The sequence below is a fragment of the Cryptomeria japonica genome, chromosome 10 (genome assembly GCF_030272615.1).
Source record: "Cryptomeria japonica chromosome 10, Sugi_1.0, whole genome shotgun sequence".
Classification (NCBI taxonomy): Eukaryota; Viridiplantae; Streptophyta; class Pinopsida; order Cupressales; family Cupressaceae; genus Cryptomeria; species Cryptomeria japonica.
This window is the reverse complement of record NC_081414.1, coordinates 182348585-182369615: the sequence shown is the minus strand read 5'-3', so window position 1 is coordinate 182369615 and position 21031 is coordinate 182348585. Positions and strand designations below refer to the sequence as shown.

The window sequence follows — 21031 nt, the reverse complement described above, 5'->3', positions numbered from 1 at the left end:
GTTCAGTCAATGGTTAAAATGGCACATCAGGTACTGTCTTATTAATTATTACCATTAGGCAAGCATATTGGCAAAAGTGATTAATACTGTCATATCTGATTTTTCAAATTTATCTATTACAGCTTTCATGTGCTCCAAGCCTTCAGATAATCAGATGTGACACAAGGATATCCATCTAAATAGGGTGATTAGATGTTATCTACCCTCCACTATTTGTCCATTAAAATGGAAAACCAGAGATGGTATTTACTAAATATAAAATTACGAGGGCATTCGAGCATTCATTGTATAAATTAATTTGTATTTCATTATTTATATATTACCTTAATTAATATTCAAATAAAATATTGGAAGGGGTAACTTTTGTATACAGCCACTGATATTTCCATCATAATACTTGGTCTTCCTACCCCAAACCAAAACAAAAAAATCCAATTTACATGAAGCATACCTTCTTAACTTGTCTTCGCACTTGCATGCGATCATAAAGTACAAAAACACCTCAGTCTAGAATTCAAAAACAAATTAAATTTGTAGAAAAATGATTGAGAATAGAGTATGTGAAAATATCAAATCTTGATCTTTTTTATAAATACATACAAAAGTAAATAAACATTTAAATAGATAAGTGATTTTTCATTCTACAAAAAACTACGTAGATTGGAGTTTTTGCACACTATGTTGCAATATTTGACAAGGATTTTTGTTTTGTATACTATCTTTACATTGCTTGACAAGAATTGTAGCTGTAGCATAGCTCTTGTTGATATACAAAGTGTACTTTATAATTTATTTATTTCAAGAATTTTTGAAACCAATAAACTGATGCTTTTGGATATCGAGTCAAGTTTTGCTTATAATCTATGTAATGAAGACCAAATCGAACTGTATAGCCATTTGCCCACTCAAAGTTATCTAACAAAGACCACACAAAGTAACCTTGCACATTGGATCCATCCCTATTATTCAACCATCACAATGTTTTAGTATATAATATTAAAAATTTAAAATAAATTTTAAATCAATTACGACTTACCTTATTGCTTGTTGAACAAGTGATAAATGCTTTGAGTGATAGTCAATTCGTCATGTATCATTAAGAGATTGTGCCAATGATAATGTATCATCATTTTTTTCATCAATACCTATAAAATTAAAATATTCATTTAAAAAAATAATAAGTTTTATTGCACTCTGTATAGGAATAAGCAAAACTTTAAAGAAACTTAGATTCGTTAAAAATAGCTTTTGCAAGTTCAATTCACTAGAAAATGTCTTACCATTCTCCGTGATGAAAATGAGGGGATTGTCATATCTGTGTTTAATATACTTCAATAGCTCTCCTATCCCACGCGGATACACATAAAGCCAACTCGATCCAGCCTGTTGTCCCCAATTAAATATTAAACATTGACAATTCAATAATTTCATATTACTGTTTATTTAATACTTATTATAAAAATTGTGAGCCTTACCACCGGTCCGATGAGCATCCCATTTCTCTCAGCTGATGTTATTTCGATAGCAGCCCATGTAAGAGGTTAATTTCAATTTTTATAAAATATTGCCATAACAGATCAATTCATGCCCTTTAAAAAATGAAATCAAAGATGCGTACCTGTCAGACTCGCTTGAGAGTCCAATGTATAGCTTGTGTTAACGGGATTAGGTGGTACTGAAACATCAGAAGCATAGAGGCTCGTGTAATAATTTAAGCCCAGAAAATCAAATGAACCTTTTACTATGGCAGATTGATGGGCACTAAATTTGGGTAACCGCGCGCCAACAAGCTGTCTCATCGTTGAGGGGTATCTCCCTTTTGTAATTGGATCCATATACCTGTAAATTTCTTCCAACCAATCAAATTCATATGTAGGGGTAACTGAAATGGGCATTAGTAGACTGTTTTCAGAAGATCCCTTACTTACCAACCAAACATAAAATCTATGGCCCTTTGGGCGGCTTTCTGGTCAGAATGTGATTTTGAATAGGGAAGAAACCAGTTGCTCACTATTGTAATTCCGATCAATCCCTTCTGTACCGCCTACACATAAAAATGGTAGATTGGCACACTAACCGTTGTACGTAGAATAGGGAAAAAAATGGCGGAAAAAGGTGGATCACCTGTACTTGCTCTTATATACACGCACAGCAGCTGCATGAGAAAGGAGAAGATTGTGCCCCACCACATATGGCTCTGTTGCAGAATTTCCTGCTCTTGAACTTCCATTAGAAGAGGAATGACGACCGGGAGCAAGCATGCCAGCGTCATATCCTCCATAAGCGTAGGAAAAAGGTTCGTTTAAAGTAATCCAGTGCTTCACTCGATCGCCAAACTCTTGAAAGCACACTTCACTGTAAGCTTCAAAATCTTTCCTGCATACATCAAATAACAGATCTCCTTATGCACAGAAAATGGGTACTGAATGAAATCAATGTGTATACCATATGGGCATAGATGCATAAGAGATTAATGATTTAGAAGTGTTACGTACACGATATTTTCGCTGAGAAAGCCTCCATATTTATCCTCCAGAGCTTGCGGAAGGTCCCAATGGAACAGGGTCACGAAAGGTTTGATATCTGAGAACAAGAGCTGGTTATAGCCCTAACAGTATGACGGTAATATCTACATCAATACCAGCAAATGATAGAGACTTTACCATGTTTTAAGAGTTCATTAATGAGATTGTTGTAGTAGGCCACTCCAACTTTGTCAATTCCACCTTTGACCGAGCCATCTGTCTCCCAAGAAAAATCGAATTAAGAGAACAAGAAATAGAAACCTATATGATATTTGCTTAGGAAAAAGTTAAAAATGTGGCTCACAGGGTAATATCCTTGACCAGGAAATAGAAAACCTATATGCATCCATGCCCATATCCTTCATCAGTTTCACATCCTTCTGCAGATTATATCATCCATCTTCATTGTAGTTAAAGATGTACAGAGTAAAATGTAAATGTATTCAGATCGCATAAAAGGGAACACTTATGTGCATGATCTATCGTGGATCGGAATAATATATGATTTGAATTAGATTTAGTCAGTAGCAGAACCTTATAGCGGTGATACTCATCCACAGCAACATCCCCATTGTTCCCGTTCGCGATTTTCCCTGCACATAATTTCCTTTACATTGCTGAATAAAATATAAACCCAATTCCAGTCGACCATGATTGTTTGGGACAAAGACTAAATGAGAGCAAATGAATCGATAGAAATGGAAGACGCGAATAAATATATGTATAAAAAAAGAAAACTAACCTGGTATATGAGAGAAAGTATCCCAGATGCTTGGGCCTCTTCCTCCTTCCCGAGCAGCTCCTTCATACTGATATGAAGCAGAGGCTGTACCGAATATAAATCCAGGAGGAAACCCACTTCTACTCAGTACTTGTATCTCTTCCTGAGCTGTTACAAGAAAAACCCAACACATACACACCACTGCCAAGGCTCTCCATCCCTTTCCACTATTCATTATAGTAAACTGCTAGAGCTTCGGATCCAACACAAAGCAATGCAATTTATATGCCATGAGGATGCATATATAGCTTATTTTATACAACAAAAAAGTGGCCCAAAAGTGGCCCCGAGTTAATCTTATTTGTATTATGAGTCAGATCCAATTTTAAGCTTTTCAAAATCATATGTGGACATTTCAAAAAAAAATCAATTTTACACATCTTACTTGTCAAGTCCCTTAATTAAAAACAAAATTTCAATTTTACACAACTTACTTGTCAAGTCCCCTAATTAAAAACAAAATTTCAATTTTACACAACTTACTTGTCAAGTCCCCTAATTAAAAACAAAATTTCAACTCTACATGGTCAAATATGATGCCACATCAGCATGCATTTTTTGTGAAGGTGCCCAAAATGGTCCCAAATTGTCATAAGACCCATAGGTGTACACTAAGTCATGTCTTGTGCAGAGATGTTGAATCACATCATTGATTTTTTTTAATTTTAAATATACTTTTTGTAAAAATAACCATTGACATGACATTTTGAAGACACCTCTATTAATAAAAAAATGATAGAGATTATAATCTCAACTACCTCCACCACCGTACAGGGAATTCTGTATCCTTCATATCTGCAGTCTGCATCTCAATATTTATGTTCAGTCTCTTTCTTGGATTTGAATGAATTGTTCCATCCTGTCACCTGTCCCATCAATTGGCCTCACACGGATTGTGGGTACTCCGATAAACAATTTCTTATGTTTCTTACCTATCTACCCATGGTGTGCAGTTTGTCTATATATTGTTAATGTCTGTAAGTTTCAAATGAAAATAATAAAGTAAATGTATTTTAAATTTGGTTTAAGCCATTTCATCTGTAATATTAATTTTGAATGAGCAGACAATTCCTCAGACAACGTCCATAATTGATTTTTTAAAATGTTAAATATGTAGCTTATCCTTGTCTCGTAGACTGTGTTAATCTTGGACTTTGAAAAATGCTCAAAACCCGGATTCAGAAGAAATAAGGAACCACAAGTGAAACCATCATGAGTCTTTCCATTATCAAATGCTCAGTCCAATCTTATCCTTTTGTCTGTAAGCGTCTACAAATTTCTAGACCTATTTTCTATATTGAACCAAACGCAAGAGTACATACAGCTATCAGCATGACTGATTTCTATCTGTAGTAGTAGTGTTTTGTGTCACTGTGCACCTTTGTTACAATGACTGTTTTGCTGCTGCTGTTCAGTTTTTATAATTGATTTTTTTTCACTTGTTTATTCCAATAAAAACAAAAAGGAATATAAATAGATTATCTTTATTTCTTATTTTAAGAAAAAAATATTTTTATTCTTGGTAAGATATGGTATGATGATATAATCATGTCATGTTAGTTGAGTTAAGACTTTTTATTATTGAATAAGAAATGATCAGTCATGTAATCATATCATGTTGATTGTCTAAAGAGGAGTGTGGAAACCATCAATTCATCCCATGTTAGTTTAGATAAGATTTTTTATTATTGAATAAGAAATGGTCTTGTCATGTAATCATATCATGTTGATTGTCTAAAGGGGAGTGTAGAAACCATCAATTCATCTTGTTAGACTAATTAACAAAATCAATTGCATTTGAATTTAGGGGAGTAACAATGGAAATAACAATATAATATGGAGGCTTCAAGGGGAGATAGGATTTTTTTTTTTAAATAATCAATTAAAAATAAAATAATTGAGAATTGAATTTTAAATAAAATAGTAAATCATTTGAAAGACATTTGGTATAAAAGCTAGGAGATTTTGGGAGATTTGAATAGAAGTTTGGAAGTCTCTAGTAGTCTTTGAAATTTCTAATTCACAAAATAATTGAAACAACAATTTTATTAAGGTATTTGACTTAAACAGTTTTGTAACTAATCAAGATATGAAACAAATGAATCTTATGTCATCCAAAATTTACAATACCTCATTCCAGTGACCAAAAAGTATATGAAAAATGACAACCAAAGGAATGAAATCTACTTTAACAAAAGTAAAAAAAGAGTGGGTCCACATTTTGACCAAAAAATGGGTCATGTATGCGATGCACGATAATGTTTACTAAGAAAATGCTCTTAGCATTTCAAAGATAAAAGAAAGTTAAAAATCTAGAATCTCTAGTTTTACAAACCAAATTATAAAACATCACTTCACAACCATATAAATTGAGACCAATGTTAGCACAACACTAGATAGTCAGAAACCCAAGTATGCTTGTCAATTCATTACATATCTTGAATCATGCTGGAACATATAATTATAAACCTTGATCATTGAGCTACATAGATCGATTCACCTATTGAACTACCTATTTAGTGCTTCACTACTTCACTATTGATAAGGCAATCTTGCTAAGGTTGTCTTTTTTTTTCACTAGATAGTTATAGCTCTATTTCTAGCCAAACATCCATAGCTTTGGTAGATGTATCTAAATCACCAAGATAGTTGAGCTACTCTATTTTTTCTTATTAATATTATTTTCTTTTGTTTCTCTCTCTCTTGATATTCTTTTCGAGCACATTTGAGAAGCTATCTCAACTCACAAGGAATAAATCTTGTTCTTGGCTTACGAATCATAGTTGTAGAAAAGGTATCCTTTAGATTTTTTATTCAATATTCAACTACAAGGATCAATTAAAACAACTCAAGGAATGTTAACATTTGTTAGAAGTGTAAAGTTTCAAGGAATGTTTCAAGAAGTAAAAAATAAATAGTTCAACTTCTAGGGGAAAAGCACCCATTCAATTTAGCATTATTATTTGAAACTGAAAAAACATGAGTCATAATCATCCTTTTTTAAAGGAATACACTATAATAGAGTCACTTTGAAAATTATCCATCATAAACCTTTGTTAAATTCATTTGACAAAAGGGAAGCCCTTCAAAAATAGAGAAAGATAATTATTAAAATACTAACCTAAATCCTAGCAACCAAAGTGAAAAATAAAATGCTGAAACTGACTATATACAAGGAAAACATGAACACTACCTAAGCTTGAAAATATATTCTCAAAAATGATCCATTAACTATTAGTAGGAAAACATCTCAAGCAAATATTTTTGGTTGGTAGGTATTGTAGACACCTAAAATTGTCATGTCTAATTAAATAAATATTTTATTTATTTAATTATTTTAGCCTAATTCTTCTATTAATTAAATAAATCTTTATTTATTTAATTAATTCATTTACCCTCTTCTAGCCTTATTTCTCATTTAAATAGATACATTTATTTATTTAAATTATCCCTTTTCCTAAATTAAATAAATATCTTATTTATTTAATTGATCCCACTTCCTCTATTAATTAAATGAATCTTTATTTATTTAATTAATTCGTTAGCCTTTTCCACCTATGACACATGTCATTCATCTCTTAATTCATACACTACCTACCCCTTTCATTATTTTATTACTTTCTTTACCTACCCTCTAATCATAGCCGACCTCTTTTACGCCTCTCAATCTTATCCCTCCATTTCTTATAGTGTCTTCTATATAAGGAGATGCTTCCTTCATTATCAAACCCTCATGAATGCATTCTAACCACTCGACTACACTTTCGAACATACATATGCGATCCTACTTGCAACCACATTTCCGTTCTTTGTTGAGCTCTTGTGCACACATAAAATCCGAGAGCAAATATATCAAGCAAGATCAATGGAGATAGGAAGAATGGAGATCCAAACCCTATTGGACATGTGATGGTATAATCTTTGTGATTTCATTTGATTTGCATTGTCTTAGGTAATCTTCATATGTTATGGTGGATCTTTATTAATTGTTAGGCTAGGGTTTTGTGGTTGAATCTGTTTAGTCTTTCAATATTGTTGTTATCCATTTTCACCATATACATTTTGGCACGCCCGGTGGGACCCTTGTCCCTTTTGCATTATAACATCTTTGTTGTAGATTTTGTGCTTTTGAAGTTGTAGATCTGGCATTTCCGACAACATTTTGACATTTTCACGTCTGCGCACTTTCGGATCGCATTTTTGATTTTCTGTCGCGTCTGTGACATCTGGAACCACGTCTGCATCTTTGACATTATTTCACTTTTTTTTGCAGATTGTAGGATCGCGTCTGTGTTCCCGAATCGCATCTGTGAACCTTTGAACCGCATCTGTGTTTCCGATAGTATTTTCATTTTCCAGATTGCAAGTTTTCATTTTAGGCACGTCTGTGGGCAATTTAATCACGTCTGTGAGATCTAATCGCATTTGTGATCATTTTAATCGCGTCTGTGTCTTGCAGGATTTCCTATTTTGCATTTTTTTTTTCAAAAACATGTCTATGAGGTGTTAAAATGCGTCTGTGTAGGGTAAAATCGCGTCTGTGTTTTCCAAAAAAAAAAAAAATATTATTATTATTTTTTTCCTCATTTAAGGTTGTCATTTTGTCTTTGCTTTTAATGCTTTGGATCTGGTTTATATTGAGCTAACATTTTCAGATCTAACTAATGAAAGTGGTGCAGATTGTCTTGAAAGCAAAATCATTTTGTCGAAGGCCCCTATTTCAAAAAGTCTTTTGGATCTAAAATTTACCTAACTTGTGTGCTTGCAAGAAGGGGTGATAATTTGAAACAATCCAAACTACTAACAGATCTTTGTTGCAGGACCTTGGCAAGGGTTTTTTTAATTTTATTGTGTGCTTTGTTTTCATAGACTAGCAAACACTTCAATTGGTGCACTAAAAATTGAACTAGTGACTTTTGTGTCTTGGGCAATAGGCTCTTTTTGTTTAATTTTTAGAGGGCCTGTCTCCCCGTGTGGTCATTAGGACTACTAGTGAGGAGAGAACGACCCAAGTGGTAGCCAGGAAAACCCACCTCTTGTGAACCACTATAAACAACTGTATCCATGGTGAAAACTATGGATAACGTGTGCTGATTAGTTCATACCGACACTATGTCTCCCCATAAACCCGTTTGATCAAATTTATTTGATCAGTTGTAGGGCGTAACCCCTATCGGCTGGGAGCCTTCTGTATTTACAGAGCTGAAAGTGCTGCATGTATGGCCACACGAGCGGATGCCCTTTCTAGCACCTCTTTGTTTTAGAAGCCAAAATCCTTCTAGTTGTTGGGGCAGGAGGTCGGACCTCTGGTAGCAGCCCACACACATACGGTTCTTAGTAGAGATACAAAGTTCGCCACGAGGAGTTTTCGTGGGGACTGATGCTTGGCTGCCCCGAGAAGTGAGTACCGAGGGTGGAGCCAGTGGGGTCAAGCATCTAAGTATCCGCTTTGAATAGCGTAGCCTCGAGGGAAACTCCATGTGGGATCAACAACTATTGTCCTGGCCAGCCATAAGAATTGTGCTTGTCTTATTTTGAACAATCAAACATTCAAGACCAAACATCAAAAAAATTGTGTCTTTTGTGTCTTCAAGTGTATGCAAAACAATTTTACATCAAACAACACACTTTTCTCTGAGTCATTTTTTGAGTTGAAACACTTGCAAACATTAAGTCCTCATCAATATTGTGTCCTCTTGTCATGAAAAATAGTCAAACATTCAAATTGGGTCACAGCAAATAACTTCACAGATTAGAAAAACTGCACTCAGTTTGCAGAAACGTGTCTGTGTCGGATAGAACAACGCCTGTGTCATCTAACCGTGTCTGTGAAGGGCAGAAATGTGTCTTTGTCTTTTTGAGCAACATTGCATTTACAACATCTCAAAAACGCGTCTGTGTCTGACAGAATAGCGTCCGTGTCACTTAAACGCGTCTGTGAAGTATACAGGCACGTTTGTGTTCAAGATTGAAAACTTTCATAATTCAACAAACAAGAACAACCAGTTTCAAACTTATTGAACTTCCTAGGTATCTCTCTAGGTTTTCATCTAGCATTCAACCTACCTTTGGGTCTTACAAAGTCCATCATTGCTTTACATCTTGCATTACATTCACATTTGTCTAAACTTGAGTCAAAAGGTCACTTGCTTGTCGTCATCTTACTTTGTCAACACGCTACATACAACAACATTTTGCTAAGTGGTCCCTCATCAAGGTCTATCACCTTTGGGTCTCATTTGGTCTTACTTAGAGTCAAGGTCAACTTACCTCATCAAGAGAAACTATCATCTCTTTGGAAGCCACACCTACTCTACTACATACATACTTGGTCTTACACTTTGGACATTGCAAGTACACCTCAAATTCATTTACATTCCATCCAACTCTTGGTCTTCCATACTCTTTCCATTTTCATCTAGTCTCAAACATCTTGGTCAATACCTAGTTCATGGTTGAAACCCGTTCCCAAAAATCTAGGAGAGAAACTAAAGAGGCTCAAGAGTCCGCAAACATGAGTTCCTATGAGTATGACAATGATATCTTTTTAAATTCTGATCATACTACATTACTTGACATGGATGCCTATAGAAACATTTCAAATGTTGAGAACATGGACACTACAAACAACAATGATAAACACAATGACAATATGGACAACATTTCAGTACATTTAGTAGAAGTGGAAGACTCCATTATGGATCCCCATTTCAATTGATTGGTTGAGAAAATAATGAGGAGAGATAGACAATATTTATTCAAGTGATGGCACAAAGTGGAGCCAAGATCCCTCATGATTTTGACATGTCTCAAATAATGGAAAATTGACCTTTGCAACAACCTCACCTCAACATGGATCCAAGGAGGCCTAATAGTGGAGGTAATAGAGGACCACATCTTGTGCCTGAATCACCATCATCTTTGTTTCAAAAACTAGAGGTCCCACATACACATGGTCAAGCATATGGTACTCACCTTCGCAGACCATTATGGAAGTCATGTAGAAAAATATACTCAATCACATATCAATTCTAAGGACCAACCACCAAAGCAACTGGATATCCAAAGGCATGATCAAAATTTGGACACAAGGACACCCCGTGTCAAATTTGGGGGCAACACACTAGAACAAACTCATGAAATGCCTGTAGAGTATGGTATACATGGACAAAAAAAATACTCTATTCCTCATCATGACTCTATACCAAGTGGTCCTTATATGCAACATCATTATAGACCTCCTCCATATGAACATGTGTATGATCAATATCATCCATATATGCAACATGCTCCTCCTCCACCCAGTGGTTTAGGCATGGGGTATGGTCCAAGAAGTTGATCTCCACCTAAGAACAATTTGGAACAACAAATTAAGGACTTACAAAAGAAAATGGAGGACATAAATACACCAAAGCCAACTTACACAATGAGAGACATATGTCCCTATCCATTTGACAAAAGCATTCCAATGCCTCCATTTCCTACACACTTTGTGACACCTAAGTTTGATAAGTATAGAGGAAAAGGGGATCCTAAGGCACATATAAGATAGTTTTTCACAGCTTGCATTGAAGTGGCAGCAGAAGAGACATATTTGATGAGATTATTCCCATAGAGCTTAGGTGATCAAGCTATGGAATGGTTCTCCCAACTCCCACCTGGAATTAAGTCATGGGGTGACTTAGCAGAGGCATTTATCCAACATTTCTCATACAACATAGAGACAGACATATCAGTCACTACTTTGTGCAACACCAAGCAAAAGGATGGAGAGTCTTTTTCATCATTTTTACAAAGATGGAGGAATCTAGCCAATAGATGCTCTTGTGAAATCCCACAGAAAAAAATGGTAGAGATGTTCACCCAAAATGTTAACAAAGACATTGGTTATGACCTAAGAAAAGCTTGTTTGTCCACTTTTAAGGACGTCATTGAGAAAGGCTTAGCGACAAAGAAGGTCCTAATTGAGCAAGGCATTATCAAAATATTCAAAGAAAACAAAGAGGACTATAAAGGAAAAGACAAGCCAAGGTTTTGGAGCAAAAACAAGAACACAGTCAATGATGGTGTTGTTGATGCCAATACAATACGACCCAAAATCATTTTTTCTGGATCAAGCTCTACAAACAATTAGGTGAATACTCAGACAACTTCCAAATCATGAAGGAAGTACACTCCATTGGGAGAACCACTAGAGTCCGTTTTCAAAAAGCTAGTGGCAAACAAGATAATCACAATTCCAGATTTGCCTCCATATGAGCCAAAGGTTAAACCAAATTGGTGGAATGATGATGAGTATTGTGAATTTCATAAGAGAAAAGGTCATAAAACAGGAAATTGTCATCGACTGAAGAACATCATACAAGATCTCATTGATAGAGGTGACATTGAGATTGAGGGACACTCATCTAATCAAGAACATGACATATTTAAGGAACCATTCCCAAAACATGACAAAGGAAAAGCTAAAGCCATAGATGACCAGACCAACTATACCAGAGCATCTTATAACTATGATTCAACTATCAATCACATTTTGATGGACAATTATGTCTCTGCCATTATCATCAAGGACAAAATGCCTGAGAATTCTACCCAAAGTCCTAAGATTGTCCTAAAAGGCACTGGATCTTCTTCTGAACCAACCTCAGAATGTAATGTTACAACCCATCGAGGTAAATTCACCTTGCAAGGTGCTCCAGCTAAAAATACTACTTCCTCGTCACCTAAGCCTGAGTATGACCTTGTAGAATAGTTAGAAAAAACACCACGCTCATCTCAATCCTTGAGCTCTTACACATATCCCCCGCACACAAAGCCATTCTTGACAAAATCTTGAGAGATACGCCTGTTCCTACTGATCTGAACGTGGACTAGTTTCAAGCTATGGTGGGATACCTTTCCATTCCACACTCCCTTACATTCACAGAAGCCGATGATGCCTCCGTAAGTCGGCCACATAATGCACCTTTACACATTGAAGCCTTCCTACACAAACATCGAATAAAATGAGTCTTTATAGATGGAGGAGCAGGTCTAAACATTTGTACATTGAGCACTATTAAACAATTGGGATATTCAGACAAGGTTGTGAATTCTACTAACAAAATTACCATCAAGGCATATGATGACGAAGAGCATTCATCCAAAGGCATAGTCATCTTGCCTCTCAGAGCTGGGCCAGTTACAAAGGATGTGGTTTGTCAAGTCCTATACTTGGATCTCACATACAATATATTGCTAAGACGTCCTTGGATTCATGAAATGAGGGCAGTCCCTTCTACATATCACCAATGCATTAAGTTTCCCCACAATGGAGTTGAAATAACAGTTAATGGTGATCCTAATCTATTCATATATTGCAATAACTTAAGACCAAAAACTGAGATGATTATTCCAAGTAATAGGGAGGTTGTCCCTTCTTCTACATATGTTGATCCTGAGTCATTAAAACCTTCAATATCAAAACAAGGTGAGCTTAAAGGGAAATATCAGGACAAGGGCATGGGTGAATATACTTTGAATCAAACCATGTGCTTACAACAAGTTATAAATTCACCAAAGGAATATGGACGACCACATCCTTCTAAACAGGTAACTATCATTACACTCAAATGGGATCCTACTATCTTCCAAAGATGGGGTGAAGTGGAAGAAGAGGACTTATACAAAATGCTTTACAAAGACCTTGAAAATGGTACACAAGATCACATTAGCATACCATGTGAGAAATATGGCAAAGGATTCAAGATCCTACAAAAATTTGGGTATGATGGCAAAAGTCCTCTTGGATTAAGAAAGGAAGGCATCATGGAACCTTTACAACCAGAATTGACATTCAAAAAGGAACACTTGAAAGGACTTGGTTTCATGTCTTCCAAGGTAAATACTCAAAAGACAGGAGAAGCATTACAAATCAAAGCTGCCAAAATTCAACAAGAGAACCGTTATTCCATTGACTCCAATGAATGGGAATGGGGTTCGGACAAGTCCTCCAGTGACTATGAACTCACCGAGACATTTAGAGAACTAGGTGAACCCTCAAAAGAAGAGGAATTTTATAGAAAATTCAAAATTGGTCAAGAAACAACCCTTGAGGATCCCACACAGTCCTTACCTCTAGGTTCTAGGTCAAAATCACATAGAATGAGGACACCTGTCCTAGAATGTGCTACTAGTGATGAGAATTTGGATTCATTCACGAATGAGACAGATGAGGAGAGTGCCAATGAAGACCTCGATGATTACCTTGACATACTTGAATATAACTGCATTTTCACTCTTAGCCCCGCTAACTTTGAGGACATCAAAGGCCTTCCCCTTGTTCACCACCAACTTATTGACTGGGACCATGAAGGACCTGCACAGTTCGACACATTCCAAAATGATGAAGCCTTTATTGACTATCTAGGCATACAAGATGATCTCCCCCTGGGGACCATAAGGCAGGATACACTATAGAACTCAATAGTGTGCCATATTTTGGTGAGGATGTTGGGCCTTCCAGTTGCAAAAACATAAAAATAAAAACAAATCAAAGGTCTTATGGTGAAAACCACATTGTGGCACCGTCTGACCCCAAAAAAGTAAAAAGAAAGGATGTATCTGAGGGCAAAAACCTCTCTGAGGAACCTGAAGATGCAAGGCTCGACATTCTCCCAACATCATATGAAGAAAAATCATCTATGTTAGTAGAGGAGACCATCAAAACAAACATTGGTATGGAATAAGTTCGACAACATATTTCTAGCACAATCTCTCACAGAGACAAAAAGATCAAAGTTCATAAGTTTCTTCACAAAGCGACAAATCAATTTTGCCTGGTCATATGCTGATATGCCTGGACTGGATCTGGATTTGGTAATGCATCATTTGACAGTCAAACTGGGGGCAAAACCAGTCAAACAGAAGTTAAGAAAGATGCATCCACAAGTGGCATTATTAGTCAAAGCAGAGCTGGAGAAATTATTGGATGTCGGATTCATACGCCCAATTGATTATCCTGAATGGATCTCTAACCTAGTACCTGTCAGTAAGCCAAATCGTAGCATCAGAATATGCACAGGTTTCAGAGACATCAACAAAGCTTGTCCTAAGGATGACTTTCCATTACCAAACATTGACTTGATCGTAGATCTCACAACAGGTCATGCGATGTTATCTTTGATGGATGGATTCTCTGGTTATAATCAAATAAAAATCGCATCTGAGGATCAACACAAAACAACATTTACTTGTCCTTGGGGAACTTTTTGTTGGAATGTCATGCCCTTCGGGCTAAAAAATGTAGGTGCTACATATTAAAGAGCAATGACTACTATCTTTCATGATCTCATGCACGTTACTCTGGAAGATTATGTTGATGACCTCTTGGGAAAATCAATAGACAGAGACACACATTTGGACATACTTTCAGTCGTTTTTGATCAGTTGGAAAAATACAAAGTAAGATTAAATCCCAAGAAATGTGTCTTTGGAGTAACCTCCGGGAAGCTCCTAGGATACATTGTCTCAAAAAGAGGAATCGAAGCCGATCCAACCAAGGTCAAGGCCATCCTTGAGATACAACCACCAAGAAATATCAGTCAACTTCGATCTTTGCAAGGGAGACTCCAGTCCATACGAAGATTCATAGCACAACTTGCAGACAAATGTCATCCTTTTCAGCACTTGTTACACAAAAACATCAAATTCAAATGGGATGATGATTGCCAACAGGCTTTCCAGACACTCAAAGATTATCTTCTGAATCCACCAGTCTTAATGCCACCAGTTCCAAATCAACCCTTATTACTATACATATCCGCCACTTCAACAACACTGGGAGCACTCTTAGCACAACAAGATGTTGAGGGCAAAGAAAAGGAAGTTTACTACATTAGTCGTACATTGGTAGGATATGAACTAAACTACACCCCAATTGAGCAGGCATGTCTCGATGTGGTCTTTGCTTTGCAAAAATTACGACACTACATGCTAACTCATAAAACTAAGTTGGTCACAAGGATCGATCCATTGAAATACCTTCTCAATAAAGCAATGCTTACAGGTCGACTCGCCAAATGGGTGATGCTCCTGAGTGAATTCGACATTGAATATGTGGATAGAAAAGCAATAAAAGGACAAGCTATCGCGGATCAATTAGCAGATGCTCCCATGATAGATGATGCTCCTCTAACTTCAGAATTTCTAGATGAATCCATCTTAAGAGTGTCACACGCAAAGCCTTGGCAGCTATACTTTGACGACTCTTATACACAACATGGTGCAGGAGCTGGCATCCTCTTCATCACACCTCAAGGAGATTCCATACCAAAATCATATCAATTATCATTTCCTTGCACTAATAACATAGCAGAATATGAGGCATTAACAATTGGATTACGGATTGCAGTTCAGTGGAAAATCCAGGAACTTCATGTTTTTGGGGATTCTCAACTTGTAATTTGTCAAGAAACTGATAACTACCAAACAAAGGATGAAAAATTAATGCCTTACAAAATAATGGTGGATGACCTAAAACAACATTTCATGAAATCAGACTTTGAGCAAATACCAAGAGAGCAGAATCGAGCCACGGATGCCATGGCTATGATTGCTTCACTAATCGATCTACCACAGAATAAAACCCACTATGAGTTCTTGGTGGATAACCTTTTGGTTCCCTCGTATGAGATCACTCCTACTAAGATGATATGTGTCATTGGTCCTGATTCCCAGTTATATGGTTCCATTTTCACATACCTTCGCGACAATACTTTTCCTCCTGACCTATCCAATAACCAACGTCGCACTTTCATTCGTCAATCTTCTCGATACTCCATTTTAGCCGATATCCTATACCATCGAGGTCTAGATGGCACTCTTCTTATATGTTTAGAAAGGGATGAAGCTCAAGTTGCATTATGTGAAGTTCGTGAAGGGATATGTGGTCCGCATTCTAGTGGTCCTACCTTAGCCAAGAAACTCATCAGGACTGGATATTACTGGCCCAATATGGAAAAAGACTCATATCAGTTTGTCAAGAAATGTAAACAGTGTCAACTTCATGGAGACCTAATTCATGCGCCAATGCAAGAACTTCAACCAATTGCGACTCCTTGGCCCTTTTGTCAGTGGGGACTCGATCTCATAGGCAAGATTCACCCTCCTTCTTCCAATGGTCATAAATTCATCATCACTTCCATAGCGTATTTCACAAAATGGATCGAAGTCGTTCTGCTTACACAATTTACTGGAAAACAAATTGCTACATTCATTCTCAACTATATCATTTGTCAATACGGTATTCCTGTTTCCATCATCACCGATAACGGGCATCCCTTCAAAAATCAGGATGTTTGTGAACTTTGTGATCGCTTCCATATTACTCATCGTTTCTCCACACCTTATTACCCCCAAGGTAATGGTCAAGCTGAGGCGTCTAATAAAACAATCCTTAAAATCTTAAAAAAGACAGTTGACGACGCTGGCCACAATTGGCATATCCAACTAAATCCCGCACTTTGGGCTTACTGCACAAGCGTCCACACACCTACAGGAGCTACACCTTATTCACTTGTCTACGGCGCTGAAGCTATCTTTCCTATTGAGGTCGAGTTGCCCTCTTTACAAGTCTCTTTGCATAACATTATCAATGATGAAGACTACAAGGTCTCTCGCTTACAAGAACTGGAACTATTGGATGAACGAAGACAAATTGCTTTTAATCATCTCAAGGCTTATCAATAACAAATGATTCACAGCTACAATCATAAAGTCAAGCCTCGCACATTTGAGGTAGGTGACTTAGTTCTCAGAGAAAATCCTAAAAATCAGCAAGACAGAGAGAAGAAGGGCAAGGTTGAACCAAATTGGCTTGGTCCTTACATCATTACAGCAGCCTATGGATCCGATGCATATCAACTCTCAACCGCAGAGGGTGAACCTTTGGAGGATCCTATCAATAACATGCACCTTCGCAGGTTTCACACTTAGCTCTTCAAAGTAGCCCAATATCAAAAACACAAAAAAAAAAAAAATGAAAAAATAAATAAAAACATTTTCGTCCAACGGTGAAAACCACCTTGGTGGCACCCTGGGCTATTACTATGGTGAAAACTGGGTCACCAGCACCATGCGTAGAGACATTGCTCCTCCCTCCTTTAGGATTCCATTTCATCCTTCACTTTGCACACACTCAGAACTTATCTGTCCATAATAAACTTACCCATTCCCATCATGGCTTGTTATTGATCTACCCAAGATTGGTTAGCCATTCATAATAATCCTTCCTTTTCACCCTTTCCATCCATAATAAATCAGCTCCTATCTGTGGCTAAGAAAAATTCTATGTCTAGTGATGGGTGTGGAACTGAGAACATCACACGTTCTGAGGAGTATAGTTTCTTCCAATTTTCTTTAGTCCATTTGCGCACAATCCACAATAAAGAAACATTTGCATCACCAATCCACAATAAAGTTTCATCTTCTCTGCAATAAAGTATTAGTTTCATGGATTCAGTCAGTTTTAGATGAGACATGACAAAAACAATGGGCTTCAACAAATCAAATCTTTCAACAGACTCAGACAGCATTATGGTTCAGTGCTATCCTTCCTTTTTGTGAAAGTAAACATTGTGACCACAATCAAATAAGACTTATACAAGTGATAAGAGACATTAAACCTGAGGACTACAGTGGATGTTGGTGTTGAGTCTTGGTTTTCTTTTGATTTTATCTTTTTGGTGACATGTCTTTTAGCTTTTCCAAGATGCCTCTGACTAGAGATTCTATCTCCAGGATGTCTTTGACTAGAAAGGCGAGGATGGGGTATCGTGACCTATTTTTTATTTGCTGTTTGTTGATTGTCTCTTAGTAATGCTATGACTTGTCCAAGGATATGAGGACACTGTGGGTCTAGTATGAACTGGGGCATTCCTTGTTTGCAACTGTCTGATCTCCATGCAAACGGGTACAATGATTTTCTGGGTCGAACGTATGCCTAGATTGTCATAACCTATTTTGCCATAATAAGCTCAATGATGATAACGCACAAGAAGCTCTTTCACTTTCATATCTTCTATCTTCCATCCCCCTTTCTTGATTGACCTCCATCATCCTTCTCGAGTCTGTGTAGCTCGCTATCACATGACTAAGTATAATGACATGCCAAAAATAATTGCATTTCATGTAGCTTGCACCTACATTACCACATGTTAGCATTACATACATACATGTAGATATCACAATTGCATCACATCCTGCACACAACACATGTTAGCACATTTTGCATTCTCATAATTGCATTATCATATTCATTTGCATTTCATACATTCACATTCGCATTGGCATAACATATTAAAAACATAAAAGAACAAAAATATTGCATTTCATCATGTACATATTTGCATCCATATCATAAGCATCATATAGAAACATACATCATAAGAAACATAGAATCATACATCAAATAGGTACACGTGCACATAGATGCTGCAAAAATAAATCATCTCATATAAATAATCATAAGTGTCATGATACAATGATGTCAAAATCATCTGGCTACAATCACCCGAAAGTGTCTACATCATCATACAAAATGGTACAAAATTGATACACAGGGAGCCCTCTAAGGCTATGATTAACTCCCTCCCTCGGAACCACCTAGCCTCGTTGGAGTCTGAGCCCTAGAAGGACCCACCTCAGGATCATCTCTCATGTCCCCTCTATCTGGTGGTGGAGGAGGACCCATGACCCCACCGCTAGATGCCTGTCTCCTGTGACTCCCTCCAGTGGTCATCGCTGTCTGCGATGGTCTGTGGAAGCTCCTAGCCCTCTAATCTGGTGGCACAACGTCATACTATAGGTCTCGCTAGTAGACTATCTCCTCTCCTGCCCACAGAACATAGGCGTATCTAGCCCCTGTTTCCTCGGATGCCTACCTCCCAGCCCTTAGTGCTATCTCAGCCTTAGTGTAATGTTGGATAGCCTGATCTCTCTCCCGCTCAGTGTCCCTGAGTTGTCTCCTAAGTCGATCCCTCTCCCGCTCGAGATCCTGGATCTCATCTGCTTGTCCTTGGCAGATCTCCCTTAGCTCTAGTAGCTTCTCCTGCTCCTCCTCCTCTCCCCTCTGTACCTGTGGCTCTACCTATGCTTGTACCTATGGCTGCTCATGTGGCTTCCCCTATCCCTGTCCCTGTACCTGTCCCTACAACTGTCTGAGACCCTGTGCTGCTGGCACCTGTAATGGCAACCCACCTCGACCTCTCACCACCCGAGCTTGTCTCTCCTCCCCACCCTCCCTCCACGGAGCCACTCTCCTCTCTCCTACTACACCCACCACTCTCCTCCGTCGGCCTCTACCTCCGCCATCCCCATCATCATCCTCATCCCCTCCACCATCTCCATCCATTAGCTCTGCTGGATCTGTCAACCATGGAAATGGATGCTCTGCCTAATATGCAGTATACTCTACATCCATCCCTCCATCCTTGATCTCTGGCCACATATCCCAAGGCAAGGGAATCATCTCTACTAGCTACATCGTGGCCTGATCCCTCACTATCTGAGCATACATCTCGGAACCCCGTGGCATCCGCTAAATCCTACCAAACTGCCTGCCCACTCTGTCTACCAACTGCCTCTCCAGTACATAGGGCATCTGCCCAATTAGATACCTTCTCCTCAATGTATAGAGCAACTCAATTGCATCATCCTCCCACTCCTTGCACTCTCGGTATGGTCTCCATACCACAGTGTCTACCTCATCAATAACTCGGCGCCAATACTCCAACCTGCCAATCCGTGGCTATGATGTAATCATGTCATACAAGTGAACAAAACTACGTCCATGCCCTCTACCTATGAAGTGTATCGGTTGTGTCACAGGCAGATGCTCATAAGCCCATACCTATAACAATGTCACTCCGTAGCCCAATCCTACGGATCCATGGTATACAAACCGATGGAGCTCATAATACAAATGCGCCAACACGCACAATCCCCAGACATATCTGGTATGTTGTGTTGTTAGCCACATTATTGTATACGGGAATAAGAATAGTTAATTAAGTCATAATTGGGTTTGTTAGTTGGCAACCGAGGGGTGGCAGTTGCGGTGCGATGGTTGGTGCTCGCACCCCCTCGATATCTTTATATACTCTTGATTGTAACTTGTGAAGAGGACGAATTATGAATAGAATAACATATCTGATACTTGTCTGATATCTATGGCATTGTTCTACATTACGTACTTTATGCTATAAGTATTCACCCGCGAGGGTAAACATTTGGCACCGTTGCCTAGACGTACTCCGAAATGGAAGACACGGATGGCGCATAGACACAATGGGCCTACCCGTTGGTGAAATAAACCCAGAGGTCGATGATGCTACAATACAAGAAGTTCTACATGCCGCATCACGCCATTGGATTATTCCTAGATGTAGTCCGCACGTAGATCACCCCGGGCTCACAGCCATTGGAGCCACAGGGCCGTGTTGCATCAGACCAGCCGCCCATATTCTATTGGTCACACTTAGATGTCTTGGCACATGGCATGGAGGCATGTTTGGGCACAAAAAGAAAGAAGGCCGCCATGTTCGATACGGAGTCCGACACGGAAGAGTCTGAGGCTGAGGATGTATAAAGTGGCAGGGAGGAATCCACAGACACCTCCTAGGTAAGCGGAGGGAGTTTTCGACAAGCAGGGAGAAGGGGCGACTAGTTTCCTGAAGAAGGGGTA

At 38.0% G+C, this 21031-nt stretch overlaps 1 pseudogene; it reads right to left on the bottom strand.

The window, feature by feature from the left end:
• Nucleotides 1-666: 666 nt before the first annotated feature.
• Nucleotides 667-3474, bottom strand: LOC131073550 (beta-glucosidase 13-like; annotated as a pseudogene).
• Between the last annotated feature and the right edge of the window lie 17557 nt (nucleotides 3475-21031).